This window comes from Carya illinoinensis, chromosome 4 (genome assembly GCF_018687715.1).
Source record: "Carya illinoinensis cultivar Pawnee chromosome 4, C.illinoinensisPawnee_v1, whole genome shotgun sequence".
In the NCBI taxonomy this organism is placed as follows: Eukaryota; Viridiplantae; Streptophyta; class Magnoliopsida; order Fagales; family Juglandaceae; genus Carya; species Carya illinoinensis.
Window position 1 is genome coordinate 17,355,977 of NC_056755.1, and position 14,155 is coordinate 17,370,131.

The 14,155-nt window shown below is 34.8% G+C and overlaps 1 long non-coding RNA gene across 2 annotated transcripts; it reads left to right on the plus strand.

Moving 5' to 3' along the window:
• Window positions 1–3,569: 3,569 nt before the first annotated feature.
• Window positions 3,570–5,554, plus strand: LOC122307971. Of its 2 annotated transcripts, none has more exons than XR_006241874.1 (2): window positions 3,570–4,015; window positions 5,345–5,554. It is a non-coding gene; the product is annotated as an uncharacterized LOC122307971 (long non-coding RNA). The 2 variants fall into 2 exon arrangements; XR_006241873.1 differs by having other exon boundaries at window positions 3,570–3,894.
• Window positions 5,555–14,155: the final 8,601 nt, after the last annotated feature.

Here is a 14,155-nt window from a genome sequence, read left to right on the forward strand (position 1 = left end):
GCTTTGAAACTGTGGTCATGATCGAAGGGTGAGTTGCCAATTGGAAGAGAAGGAAGGGAAGGGCTCTCTAATCGTGGGAGATGAAGGAATCTGTCATGGAGCTCTTCATCGACGAGCAGGCTTGTGTGTTTTGCTGTAGTACTGAGGAACATCATGTTGTTAGTGTGGACGTTGGAGATGCTGATGTTGCTGAATGACTCGTCTTCCGACTTGCAATTCCTTCCCATGTATAGAAGCATTTGATCCAGGACGCCTTCGATCTGAGTGTTTGAATCCATTGAGATTGAGGAGGTTTTAGGACACTCTGTTGCTTTCTGAAAATTCTTCTTCTTGAAGACACGGCACACCACCCACCCATCTTCGGTCATGGCTCGTGACCTGCGTCGGTGTGCGTGTCTTCACGAAGTTTCTCGATATTCCTCTCCAATCTCCTTTCCCCACTTTCTGCAAACCCAGTAGGAATAGCTTGTGCTCCTCCTCCGTCCACGGAACCCCTGCTGTTCTTTTTCTAGTTCTGCTGCTGTTGTTTGAGCTGCTTTTCCTTGAAGACCTCCCACCACTTGCCGAGGCGCTTTGGCGTGCGTCCAGGGACCTCGGCGGCGATCTTCTTCCACTTGTTGCCGTACTTGGCCTAGAGGGATACGACGAGGGACTATTCTTCCGTGGTGAGAGAGCCCTTTTTTAGGCCGGGTTTCAGGTAGTTCTTCCAGCGCTCGAGGCAGGACTTGGCGTTGTGATGGAGGGGCTGCCCCATGCGGACGGAGAAGAGATTCCACTCTTTGGGGCCATATTGCTTAACATAGGCTCTGAGGAGTGCGTCTTCCTCTGATCCTGATCGATCGTCGTGGCTTTTGCAGGTGAGTAATCTTCTGGTTAGTAAAAAGTTCAGACTTTTCGGTGGGGTGGAATGGATCTTGAAGCATTGAGCTGGGTTCGTGAGCTTCAAAGAGAGAGAGAGAGAGAGTGTGGTTCAGCAAAATGGGGAGTAGAGACAAAGACGAGAATGAAAGATTTGTGTGGTCTGAAATTCTTTTGAATGACACAATCTCACTAAAGACCAAAACATCCTTATATAAACGGACACAAAGGAAGAAAACAAAAGGTTAAAAAAGTAACTATGCAATAAAAATGGAAGAAAAAAATGGAACGCAACAATTTACTGCTCATTCCTGTAGAAGCGCGATAGACACTTATTATTATAGATAGATATTCGAGGAACGTAAAATATAACTATAGGACGTATAAGTTTGTAACTTCAGGACGTGCAAGTTTTGGTGCAATCTCTGTATAAAAAAATTATTAAATCTTATTACTTTTTTTAATGATAGAATTTATTTATTTTTTCAAATAGATTACACGAAAATTATAAATCTTAAATATAAAATATAAAATATAAAAAGTATTTGAGTAAGAAAATTATATGTTTGGTTCAAATCATCTGCTTGATTATACAAATTAAATTATCTCATTTTATATAATTATTATGATTTTTTTTAATTTTAATATAAAATATAATAAATAATTTAATTTTTTTAAATTTTAAAATAAAAATAATATTTTATTTAATTTTTAATATTTATTTTATCTCATCTCATTTTATTTTTTGACTAAAAATTCCATATGAAAGATGCTTGGAGTTGATTAATAAAAAATTAAATAAAGAAATTAAGTGGTTCCGTATTAGCCAAGTCTCATAGTTTATTTAGTTAAATTTTTTGCCACATCAAATCTCAACGAATGATGTAACCGTCCAGTTCGATTTTAGATAAAATTTAAGATAAAATTAAAAATTAGTATATATCAATTTTATATTTTTCAAAATTTATTATGCAGATTACCTTCCTAAATTGATATTTTGATTTTATCAATTTTCGGATCGGTTTAGTCAAGTTTTTCAGTTTTAATATATTATACTATAATATATTATAGTATATTATAATATATAGTGATATAGTATTATTATAACTATTAATATAATAAACTAAAGTGATATAAGATTTTAAAATTTAATATTATATTAATTAGTAATTTATCATATAATACAAAATTATTTTATATATAATTATATATTATCTATAAAAGTTATATATAATATAAAAAATTAAAAATATATATAAACTAGTTCGGTCTATTTTTTTTTAAAAAAAAAAATTAAACCAAATCGATTTTGACCAATTTTTTTAAAAATAAAATAAATATCAGACTAAATGGAACTCAATACGAACCTTGATCCAGTGTAATTTACCGGATCACCAATATTTTTTTACATCCCTAACTGTCGCGTAGTTGTGACTTGACATAAGCCAAGTCTCGTAGCAACTTAACACATAGCAACTTAACACAGAGAAGCCTACATATAGAGAAATTTTTGGTCTATATATAAAGAAATTTTACATAGAATTTCTAAATTAATATAATTTAATGTGATCTACCATATTATAAAACTATTTTGATAATAAAGTAAATCTGAAATATTGCATTAAGTCGTGAGAATGTATAAATCTTTTTGTGTAAGATTTGTACGTAGATTATGTCATCGCTTAATCTAATAAAATCGTTTTATGAGATATTTAAGGCTAGGTTTGTATATGAAGATAATTTTATCTAATCTCATTATTATAATTTTTTTAAATTTTTACATAAATATAATAAATAATTTAATTTTTTTAAATCTCAAAATAATAATATTAAAAAATAATATTCTAATAATATTTTATTTAATTTTTAACTTTAATCTAAAACTATCTCATCTTATCTCATTATCCAAACCTCACCTTAGGTGTGGCTTGGTTTGATTATCATGACTTATCTTATTTCATATAATTATTATTTTTTCAAACTCTCATATAAAATATAATAAATAATTTAATTTTTTTTAAATTTTAAAACAAAAATAATGTTAAAAAATTATATTTTAACAATATTTTATTCTATTTTTAATTTTTATCTCATCTCATTTCATTTTATTTGTGTAACCAAACATGACTAAAAGATGGGTAATGACTATGAGCCCATCTCGTAATTTGAATACTAGAAATGAAGTAAGCAACCATGGTTTTATTGAGGGTCTTCTTAAATATAAGATGATTGATATTCGACCCCTATCAACATTAGAAGCCAACTTTTTTTTTTTTTTTAATTAGGTATTGAGTGTTTAGGAATAGAGTTCCGACTAATCTTAAGAGTGCACAGCAAAAAAATTTTCATGAGTGGATCTCAAATAATTTAAGAAAAAACAGTCTGATGATTCTTAGAAATTATTTATATCCAACGGAATTTGAACCTTTGATTTAGGGAAAACATATCCCTAAATCCAAGACTTCTACCATTCGAGCTAACCATTCGAGCTAACCCTTCGAGGTTGCATTAGAAACCAACTTATTATTATATGAAGGTACGATATCATATATAATCAACCATGCGATTGAGATATTCAAACATGCACAATAAAAAATTGTCTATTTATTGTTAGTTATTTTCTATTACAAAATTGAATTAATTAAGTAGAGATTACTCAATGCTCTCTAGAGTCTTTCTACTCGTCTTTCTGGAGTAACAACTACAGTGAGGACTGCAAATATAATCCGATCACCCGACCTGACCCGAAGTTTCTGAATTTACCGACCTGAATTGAAACGGGCAAGCATCGGAAGCCTTCTGTTTGGGTTTCGAAATTATTCGGTTAATGCCCGAATTTGATGATCAAAACGGCACCGTTTTACATATACTCTAATTTCCTCTGGGTGCTCTCCCTCCCTCGCTTAGGCTCAGACACTCAACCCTCTCGCTCTCTCTCACTCTTATTACTGTCCTCTCAGTCCTCTCCCTCGCTCAGACTCGCTCTCTGTTTGCATCTTGGCCTCTTGCTTTCTCAATCTCTCGCTTTGACCGAAGGTGTGGATGATGTAAACCGTTAGTGTTCTTGAGTTTGAATCGATCTTGGTTATTTTTCTGTAAATATCATGCGAGACCACAACAGCTGGCCCCCCTTTTTTTATGTGTGAAAATAAAAAAGGTGTAAGCTCTTGATATATTTACCTTTTCAGTGTATATATCAATCCTCACCTGAGGAATATTTTTGGGTCTGTTTTTGTTTTAGCACAGTTTGTTATTTGGATAGATTGGTTTGTACTTGTATTTGAATGACCTTAAGAATGATGAACTGATATCATAGCCATAAACTGGTAGTGATTAGCTCTGTCAATGCTTTTTGTAATGCTAGTTTGTTTTGGGTCTATTTGGCAGGCATGAAATCTATTACTTTGATGGACTGCGTTTATGTTAGTGCGGAATCCATTTATTTGTTTCTTGGGACTGGTTTTGTTTATTTGTTTTAACCTGCTGAATAGTACATAATAATATGAGTTATGCCATCCTTGTGGGATTCTATGTAGCTAGCTTTGGTCACCCTGTCTTATGATTATCGGTTATATATTAGCCAGAATACAAAGAAGAATAGCCAACAAAATACGAGCGTTTATTAATATAATTGTGAGTCGTTTACTCAGATCTTGGCAAAAGAATATGCACTAATAATAAGTATGTAAGAAAGTGGAGTTATGGATATAGATCAGGAAGTTCCATGTTGTACATTATTGGAATGTAACCAGAAAAGAGAACGTAGATGTAACAATGGATGCTGTGATGGAAATCAGAGATGGATATGAGGTGTTTATGAAAATGCTAAAGAGAGTCACATATTCTATGGGATTCATATTTAATATTGAATTAGGGGGCCAAAGTCTGACACTTCAGCTTCTATGAATGTTGATGTCTTTTTTAATATTTAAATGTATTAACATGCATAAATTATAACCATAGTGACATCTTGCATCATTATTAATGAATCTGAAAAGATGAGTGATCGATGAGGTATATTTGGGTGCTAAAATTGTTAATTAATTATGGATTCTATTTATGTTCATGGCTATGTTAGTTTTTGTCTCTGGGTTGGGCTGTGAATGTTGATTTAGTAGTTTGAGTAGTGTGAGTTTTGGGTATTTACTAGGTGAGTTTGTTGATGGCATGGGTTCGATGCTTCAGGATCATATATATAGGCAGTGGCATGCAAGCAACTTTGAGCCCTGTAGAAGTTATTCATATTCTTTTCCTGTGTACCTTAAGGCTTGATTCACCATTTTGTTTATATGCTGATCTTAGTAAATAGGGTCCAAATTGAGGCATGAGCCATGCGTTATTTTTTATTTTTTAATGATGCTTTCTTTATATGCTGATCTTATTTGATCGTTTTCCATATCTGCTGACTGTTGTGAATCCACCTTTCAAAATCATACCCAACTAATGATCATTGACTAATTTATGCAATTTTGACTTGGCCATGTAGGTTTATGATGAGATGAGCTTAACAAATGATGTGATGAGGCCATCACACTTGGACGTTTGCAACAGAAGTAGGAATAGGATAATGTCAAGGAGAAAAAACTGGAAATTTTTGTTTGGAAGTTAGGCATAGTGCAAGATTTTGTTCTCTCTTGCAATTTAAGACAAATTGTTAAATAGAATAACCTACTTCAGCTTTCTTGACTATTTTCAATTTATTGGGTTGTAGTGCATCATTTTTTTTTTTCTATAGCCATTGATAAAACTGCTATATTTCTTTCAATGAAACCTTTAAGTATTCCAATTGAACTGTGAAGTTTGTAACCAATTGAACTATGAATGAAATGATAATAGGAGGTATATTTCAAAAAAAAAAAAAAAAAAAAGCCTTCAAGTATATCATGTGTCACATATTTATGGTATAACATGTATTCCAGTCTTATATTGTTTTATTCTTTAATTGATTTTTAATGGTATCCTTAACCCAATAAACCAACATCTATGCAAAATTGATACTGTAGATTGCACAAAAAGTAAAACATAGTTCATTCGAAATATAGATGGATCCAAAATATTCTAAATGGATTGTACTATTCTAGAATATGTTCTCCGATGTTGACAAATAAACATGCCTATCATTGATAAAACCCAAGGGCCAAAACAAAAGCCTCAAAAGAGCAAGTTTAACACAAAAATAAACAATGTTAGAGTCTCTAACATCATTCAAAATTAATCAAAAATAATAAAGATACATTGATTTAATGCATTGACAAAGAACAACATGGGTGCAATCCTTAAAATAAATAAATAAATAAAAATTAAAAAAAAAAGGTAATCGGTTAATTTCTAGAAGGAAAAAAAAAAAAAGGTTCGGGTAGTCGGTTATTTTGATCGGATCGGAACTCCTTGTTTTGGAACCTTTCATGATTGGGTTGGGTCGGAACCTTACCTTTTCTGAGTCGGGGGGTGTTCAGCCCTACAAATACCAATCAAAACCACCACCTTCCTCAACCACCCACATATTAACACAACTAAAAACAATAAGGACCACCACTAGCCTCCATCATGGAAATGGACTCTTTAATCCAACAAACGGAAGCTCTCTCCTGCTAGGATCTAAACTTCGAATCAGCATTAGATTATGCAAAGGTAACCACAAAACTTGCACTAGTGGGAAGAATAATAGCAACATGTCCTCTAAACAAAATCTCATTGCATGCAAGTTTCAAAGCAGCTTAGAACTTTGTAAAAAAAATTTCATATTGAAGACTAAGAGGTAAACCTCTTTCTTTTCACTTTCCAAACTCCACAAGACAAACAGAGAATTCTCAACCAAGCACCATGGAATTTCAAAGGCCATTTGCTCATCTTAAAGTCGTGGCCCCCTAGATCTACCTAGAATGAGATAAATTTAAACTTTTCATTGTTTTATGTCTAAATACATGGACTCACGTTGGATTATATGACAATTGAAAATGTTGCTAAAGTTGGTAATGCTACTGGAAAGTTAGTGGAGGTGAATGTAGATTCACAGTTTAGGATAGCCTGCAAAAAATAAATAAGGATAAAGGTTGAAATAGACATAACAAAACCTCTAAAGCAAGGATTCTGGCTCCCTAGAGATTATAACATCGATACATGGGTTTCTTTCAATTATGAGAGGTTGTCAAACTTCTGCTATGCATTTGGGAGGCTAGGTCACTCACAAATTTTTTGCACCTTTCTAAAAACCATTCCCTCATAGTTACCTTTCAGTTCATGGCTTAGTGCAGATATTCATAACACAAGGCCAAATCCACCACCACAACAAAGCCAAGCTCATATTCTGGCAACAATGCAACTCGAAAAAAGAGTGGAAGAGGCTATTTTAAAAGACAACACTCAAATGATTTGTTTGAATGAACATCCGAGAAGCACAAGTTGCAAAATATTACAAGAAACATAGATATCGATAGAAGCAAAGAAGGGAAAGGGGAAATAGGTGAATTAAATTGTGAACTCCCTGGAGCCCCTTCGCTTGGAGTAATTCGGTTGAAAACCACCAGTGATTTCTCGTTAGAATCCCATGCAGTTGGAGCCCACCAAAATTTTCTCTCAAGCTTCTCGGTCAAATCCCATGCAGTTGAAGTATTTCTATCAAAGCCCATCACCAATGCTGCCCTATTGAACCTCCAGAAGCCAATGAGAGTCTCCTCCTAGCAAGATCTTATTTCCAGTAGTGGATTTCCTCAAAAAGCACCATCTATAGAAGAAACATCCATCGATCCACTCATTGCGCTCTTTGCGCCAATGAGCAAACTTGTTCACGATGGGTGGCCTCCATCACACTCTGTGCCAATGAGCAGACTCGTTCATGGAGGGTTGCTTCCTCAACCCACATCAAAACCAACAACAGCGGCCACCTCCACCGATCCATTGTTTACTGAAATAAATCATTCTACTATTGGCATTAAGTCTTCATCACCAACCGTTGGGTCTCTTAATGTGGAAGTAAAGTTATGCTCACCCCCTCTCCCATCAAACAAAGTAAAAGGGATTACTGAAGTTTGAACTCTAGTGAAGGAGGAGGAGCTGCAGTGAAGGCAATGAGAAAGATTGGAGTTAAAGATGTTATGGATAAGTGAACCGTGGGTAGAAAACTCTGTCAAACTTATCATTCAAGAGTTTAACTCTACACTGTTCACATTTTTACATCAACAAAAGAGACAACCATCTTTTAAAAGAGGAAATTTACTCTAAAACCCCTGACAGAAGCGACACAACTGGGAGGTATTTTTCCTTCCACTGGGAGCCACAACCAGACAACAAACAATCCATACACTACTCAAAGGAGGACAATTACAACAAAAACAAATGATAGTGTGTAGTCAATCCACACGCTATTCAGTCGTTAGCTCGATTCCAACTTATCAAGTGCAGCCATTCCTATTGCCAAAGTCAGTGTGAAAGACTATGAATAGGAGTTTTAAAAATTTCTGGTGGGGATTCCCAAAGGGAAAAGTCAAATTGTCTATGAAATCATGGAAATTAGTATGCCAGCTGAAATATCTAGGTGGATTGCGCCTCAGACTAAATGAAACGATGAATCTGGCATTATTAGCAAAAACAAGCTGGGAAATGAGTCAAGCTCTTAAAAAAAAAAAAAAAACTCAACTCAACCACATTCAAAAGTGCAGCTCCAAAAGTTTCAGACTCATGGCTATGGAAGGGACTTCTCAAGACAAGAGATATATTAGCAAAAGGCTCATGCTTCTAAATATTCGATGGTCTATCAATAAATGTGTGGAAAGAATCTTGGATACCAGACATGGAAGATTTCAAGCCAAAGCTTATCGAAAACATGAACGAGGTAGATCCTCAGTTAAAAGTTTCTAATATCACAGCCAATAATCCGCATGCTTGGAATATTGAGAAAACTATTACACTGTTCGAACAAGAAAGCATAGAACACATTCAAAAAACTCCTCTTTCTCAAAACAATCAAATAAGTGACACTTTGATATGGTTCCCAAATCACAATGAGAAATTCTCAGTTAAAACAGCCCATCATCTTGTAAAAAATATATAGGTTTAATCCTTTTTCAATATTTCCTAATACCCAACTTAATTCAAAAATCTCTGGAGTTTGAATATACATGACCGTCACAGGCTCTTACTTTGGAAAACTAGGGCTAAGCTAAGCAATATTATTCCGAATTTGTAACAAGAATTTTGTCCAATGTGCAACCAGGTAGAAGAAATGTTGCTCCATCTTTCTGTGAAATTTCATGTGGTTCAAATACTATGGAAATATAGTAGCTAGCCCCTAAATTTGGCATCACTTCCAATAACATCCATTAGAGATGGGATAAAATTGAAATAAATCCAGTTCCCAAACTTGATTTGACAGAATCAGAAATTCATCATTTCTAGCTTTTTGCAGTGATTGCTATGGATTTCATTTGAAGGAAAGGGAATCATATTATTCACAATTTAGAATTTTCTACTACCTCTTAACATCTCTTTGTAACCCACTCATCTCAATCTAAAAAAATAATTCTCCTGAGTAGGGAGTAGGGGGAGGAACTCTAGGCTCGTCCCCTTTCTCTCCCCTCCCCCTTCCTTTCCTCTTCCACAAGTAATTAGAAGCTATAGAGGTAAAGTGTTTGTGTATGTTTTCCTCATTTGGGACAGAAAATGATTGATTTACTGCCTTCTGGCCACCTTCGAGTTATATGCACTGCAACAGTAGATTTCTAGCTCGCTGATATATAGGAAGCGAGAAAAGATGTCATAAAACAATATGCTAGTGTGCCTCAAGTGTCACATTGGGTGGCATGTGAGGGGTCCCATGCACCTTCCATTGCAGAGCTCTAAATGACACATGCGTCGGTCCATCAGATTCGTACTTCTCATATTTTAAACATCTAACCATCTACACCAGTACAGATTTTCATGCTTCTCAGATGCTTGTGTAGGTGTGATCAAGTCATTTTTCTATTCCTATCTATCATATTGTTTTTCCTAAAACCCATAAATGGTGTACACTCATATCCAAGTATGTGGAATAAGAAACAAATACCCTCTTCAATCACTACATTTAACCTAGAACTATTGTAACCCCCATCTATGACAACCTCTCGTAATTGCAGTAGAGATCCAGGTTAGACCTCTTTAAGGAATTCCTACAAAAACCACCTTCATAGTTAGTCTTTTTTTGAACCATATTGCAATTTATTGGCTAAAAGAGAATGAGATCTGGGCTACTCCATTAGTCCCAAATTTATCTTCCTAAGTTATCTTTATAGACTTTTTTGACTATTTAATACTTAAGTTTTGAAATTTTGGGGTAATTGTAGAGGTTTTCAACCCCCACCCACTGTAATTTAGATTAACGACTGAAATCATTTACTTAAAAACCTTTCCCACAATTTTGACCTCTGGCTAACATATGTAAGCACACAACATAGATTATCAATGAGACAGGTACTATTTCTTTTTTAAATGAAACTAATCTTTATTCATAATTGAAGACTTATAGCATCTTACTTATAATAGTGGACTGAATACATTGAGGAAAATCTTCCAGAGTACATATGTCTTCATCAAGATTAAGAGCAGCTTTAGCCAAACAATGAGCTGCCATATCAGCACCTCTACTGATGTGAAAAATCGACCAAGTAGCAAAAGAACTTAGGACATTTCTTGCATCCTCAATCAATAAGCCCCTTAAACTCCAATCTATAGTAGCATTATTCATCATATTAACCACTTGCAATGCATCCCCCTCAAGAATGATATTAGTGAGTCCCATTTCTTTGCAGAAAATAGAAACTGCCAACAATCCATAAGCTTCAGCAGTGAAGGAATTATCATTTATGTGCCTAGGAGATTGAAGAGTGCTAAGAACTTGACCCTTGAATTCCCTTGCTATTACACCAATGCCAATCTTGCCATATTGACTCTTAGTAGCAGCATCCCAATTAAGTTTATAAACATCTTCTGTAGGTTTCTATCATCTGATATGAGATTGAGCAAACCTTTTTTACTCTTTCTAGGGATGAGTGTTGGAGTTTTTAAACAGCACCAACTCATCTCTTGCATTCTTGAGAAGCATAGTTGGGTGTTTGAATCCCTTCTCCTGTGTGAGCTCATTCCTTCTTGTCCAAATCAGTCTTGTGGTCACAGTAGCCTCCTCAATCTCATCCTGTTCTAGAGTTTTAACCACATGGTTATATATTTCCAGAAAATAATCACTTTGGCACACCATTTTTTGAATTTTCCTACAGCTTTGGCTCCAAACATCTCTGGCAGCAGCATAACCCCACAATCACTTTGGCCTGAGGTTTCAGAAATTAAATCACAAATAGGGCATATACCATCCTCTATTATCTTACTCTTCACTAAATTAGAAAGAGTGGGAAGAGCTTCACTACAAGCCCTCCAAATAAACATTTTCATTGTATTAGGAACCTTCAATTTCCAAATTGCTTTCCAACATCCCTAATTCCTCCACCCAGTTGATGATTCACCCACAGAGCTAGCCTCAAGATCTTTGTGGAGGTGATATGAACTCTTTATGGCGAAGAAAACATTCTTAGAATGCATCCATACTAGTTTGTCTTCTCTGCCCCTAGGCTAATTGGAATGGATTTGATCAGATCAACCTTCTGAGGAGAAAATAATTGTTGTAAAGAGTCTTCTTTCCATGCTTTCACATCACAGTCCATTAAGTTAGCAACTAGATGATAACTTCCAAAAATCACTCTAGGAGATAATACTTGAAATGAATGAGGTCTTGGAATCCACCCATCTTCCCAAATTTTAACTCATTTTCCATCACCAATTCTCCAGAATAAGCCTTTCTTGAGCAGCTTCAAACCAGCAAAAATATTCCTCCAAGCATAAGAAGGGCTATAGCCCAGTTTAGCCTTCAACAGGTTCCCATCTTTGAAGTATTTCTGCTTAAAAACTTGTGCAAGCAGTGATATGGGGTTCTAAAGCATCCTTCAATTTTGTTTGGAAAGCATAGTAATATTAAAGCTTCTGAAATCTCTAAACCCCAACCCACATCGTTCCTTGGAGTGGCTTACCTAGTCCCATTTAACCCACTGAATCTTTAAGTGATTTTTATTATAACCCCACCATAATTGTTTTTAGGAGCTTATTAAGCCTTTGAGTAATAGAGAGGGGAAGAAGATAGATTCTCATAGCGTAAGTGGGAATGGCTTGAAGAACATCCTTCGCAAGCACCCATTTACCAGCAGCTGCAAGGGCTTTTGTTTTCTAGTTTGAGATCTTTGCCTATATTCTGTTAATAAGAGAATGAAATGCAGCAGATTTTGATCTTCCCACCACAGTAGGCAACCCAATGTATTTCTTAAATGAACCAAAAGACCTTACCCCAGCAATGTTTAGAATAGACCTTTGAGTAGCTTTAGGTGTGTTTCTGCTAAAAAATATAGAGGTCTTCTCTTTGTTTAATACCTATCCTAAAGCCAATTCATAAGTTTCAAGGATATGAGAAATCCTATACCACTCTTCAAAATTAGCCTTGCAAAAGAGAAGACTACCATCTAAAAAAAAAAAAAACAAGTGATTGATGCTAATAGGCCCCTTTCCAATTGGATCACTAGAAATACTGCCACTAGTCTCGGCTTAGGATAAAAGGGAAGACAAAACTTCTGCACATATAATAAACAAGTAAGGAGAGAGGGGATCTCCCTGTTTGAGGCCTTTAGAAGGATTGAAAGCAGTTTGGGGCTCTCCATTAATCAATATTGAATAGGATACATAAGTAATACAAGCCATAATGAGAGAGTTCCATCTTTGATTAAAACCTAATCTGATCATCACTACTTCAAGAAAACCCCACTCAACTCTATCATAAGCTTTACTCATGTCAAGTTTAAGAGCCATAAAATCTGTTTTCCTTTTGATCCGAGAGTTCATTGAATGGAGAGTCTCGTAGACCACTAAAATGTTGTCAGTAATAAGCCTTCCTTGTACAAAAGCACTTTGGTTCAAGGAGATGATCGCAGGAAGTACTGATTTAAGCCTATTAGCCAATGTTTTTTAAAATTATTTTATAAATTACATTGCATAGGCTAATAGGTCTAAAGTCAGTCAATTTTTTTGGTTCCTTGAGTTTGGGAATGAGGGTGATGACGGTATCATTGATACCATTAAGAGGCCCACCCTGGTTAAGGATATGAAGAGAGAAATTGTAAATTTCTTCCCAACTACCTCTCACTGGCTTTGATAGAACTAAGTTGGGAAACCATCAAGACCTGAGGATCCGAATGGGTTCATTTGAAAGACTACTTGCCTAACTTCCTCTTCAATGAATTGCCTCATAAGATTCAAATTCATACCAAGAGTGACATTTGAGATTGTTGCCCAGATGACTAACACAAGAGGGAGGGTGAATTGAGTTGTATTAAAAAAAATAACAATTATAAATCAAATATATAATATAAAATATAAACAAAATATGAAATAACAATAAATATAAAGAGTAAGGGTAAGAGAGAAGCAAACTCAGTATGTTAACGAGGTTCGGTCCCACTGCCTACGTCCTCGCCTCAAGCTACCCCTTGAGGATTCCCAAATTCACTATTCAATCTCCTTCAGGTGGAGATAGAAACCTATTACACCTTTGAACAACACCGCTACAAAGGATCCATGTAGAACACCCTCTACACTTGCAATCACCTTACACGTGGTGATTCAACTATTCCCCGTGTAGAATACTTTCTACACACACAAGGGTTATACACACTCTTTTTCTGATACAAGAGCTGATAGTGGGTAGGTTATCAGAAAACACTCCTCAATGAGTGAAATAAGAACAATACAGCATAAACTATATCTCTCAAAATGAACAAGGATTAAGGCTCAATGCTTAGAGAAGAGAGAATGAAAGCTTTGAATGAATGTTGTATGCTCTTGGTGTTGTAAATGTGAAGCTCTCAAATGATCTATTTATAGGCATATGAGACTTCATATTCAAATTTAAAAAGATTCACATGTCAAAGACAATATCATTCACTTTTTCAAAAAATTCAAATAAAAGGTTCTTCTTTTTCAATTGTCAAAGACAACATCATTCACTTTTTAAAAAAATCAAACCTAATCTTTTACTTTTGGCATATGACAAAAGGAGCACACTTTCCTTTTTCAAAAAATTCAAACCTAATCTTTTACTTTTTGCATATGACAAAATGAGCACACTTTACTTTTCAAAATTTTCAAACAAAATCATCTACCTTTTGTATAAGTCTAAAAAAGCATCAATCACTTTTAAAAATATTCAAATAAAACATGCACATGTGAA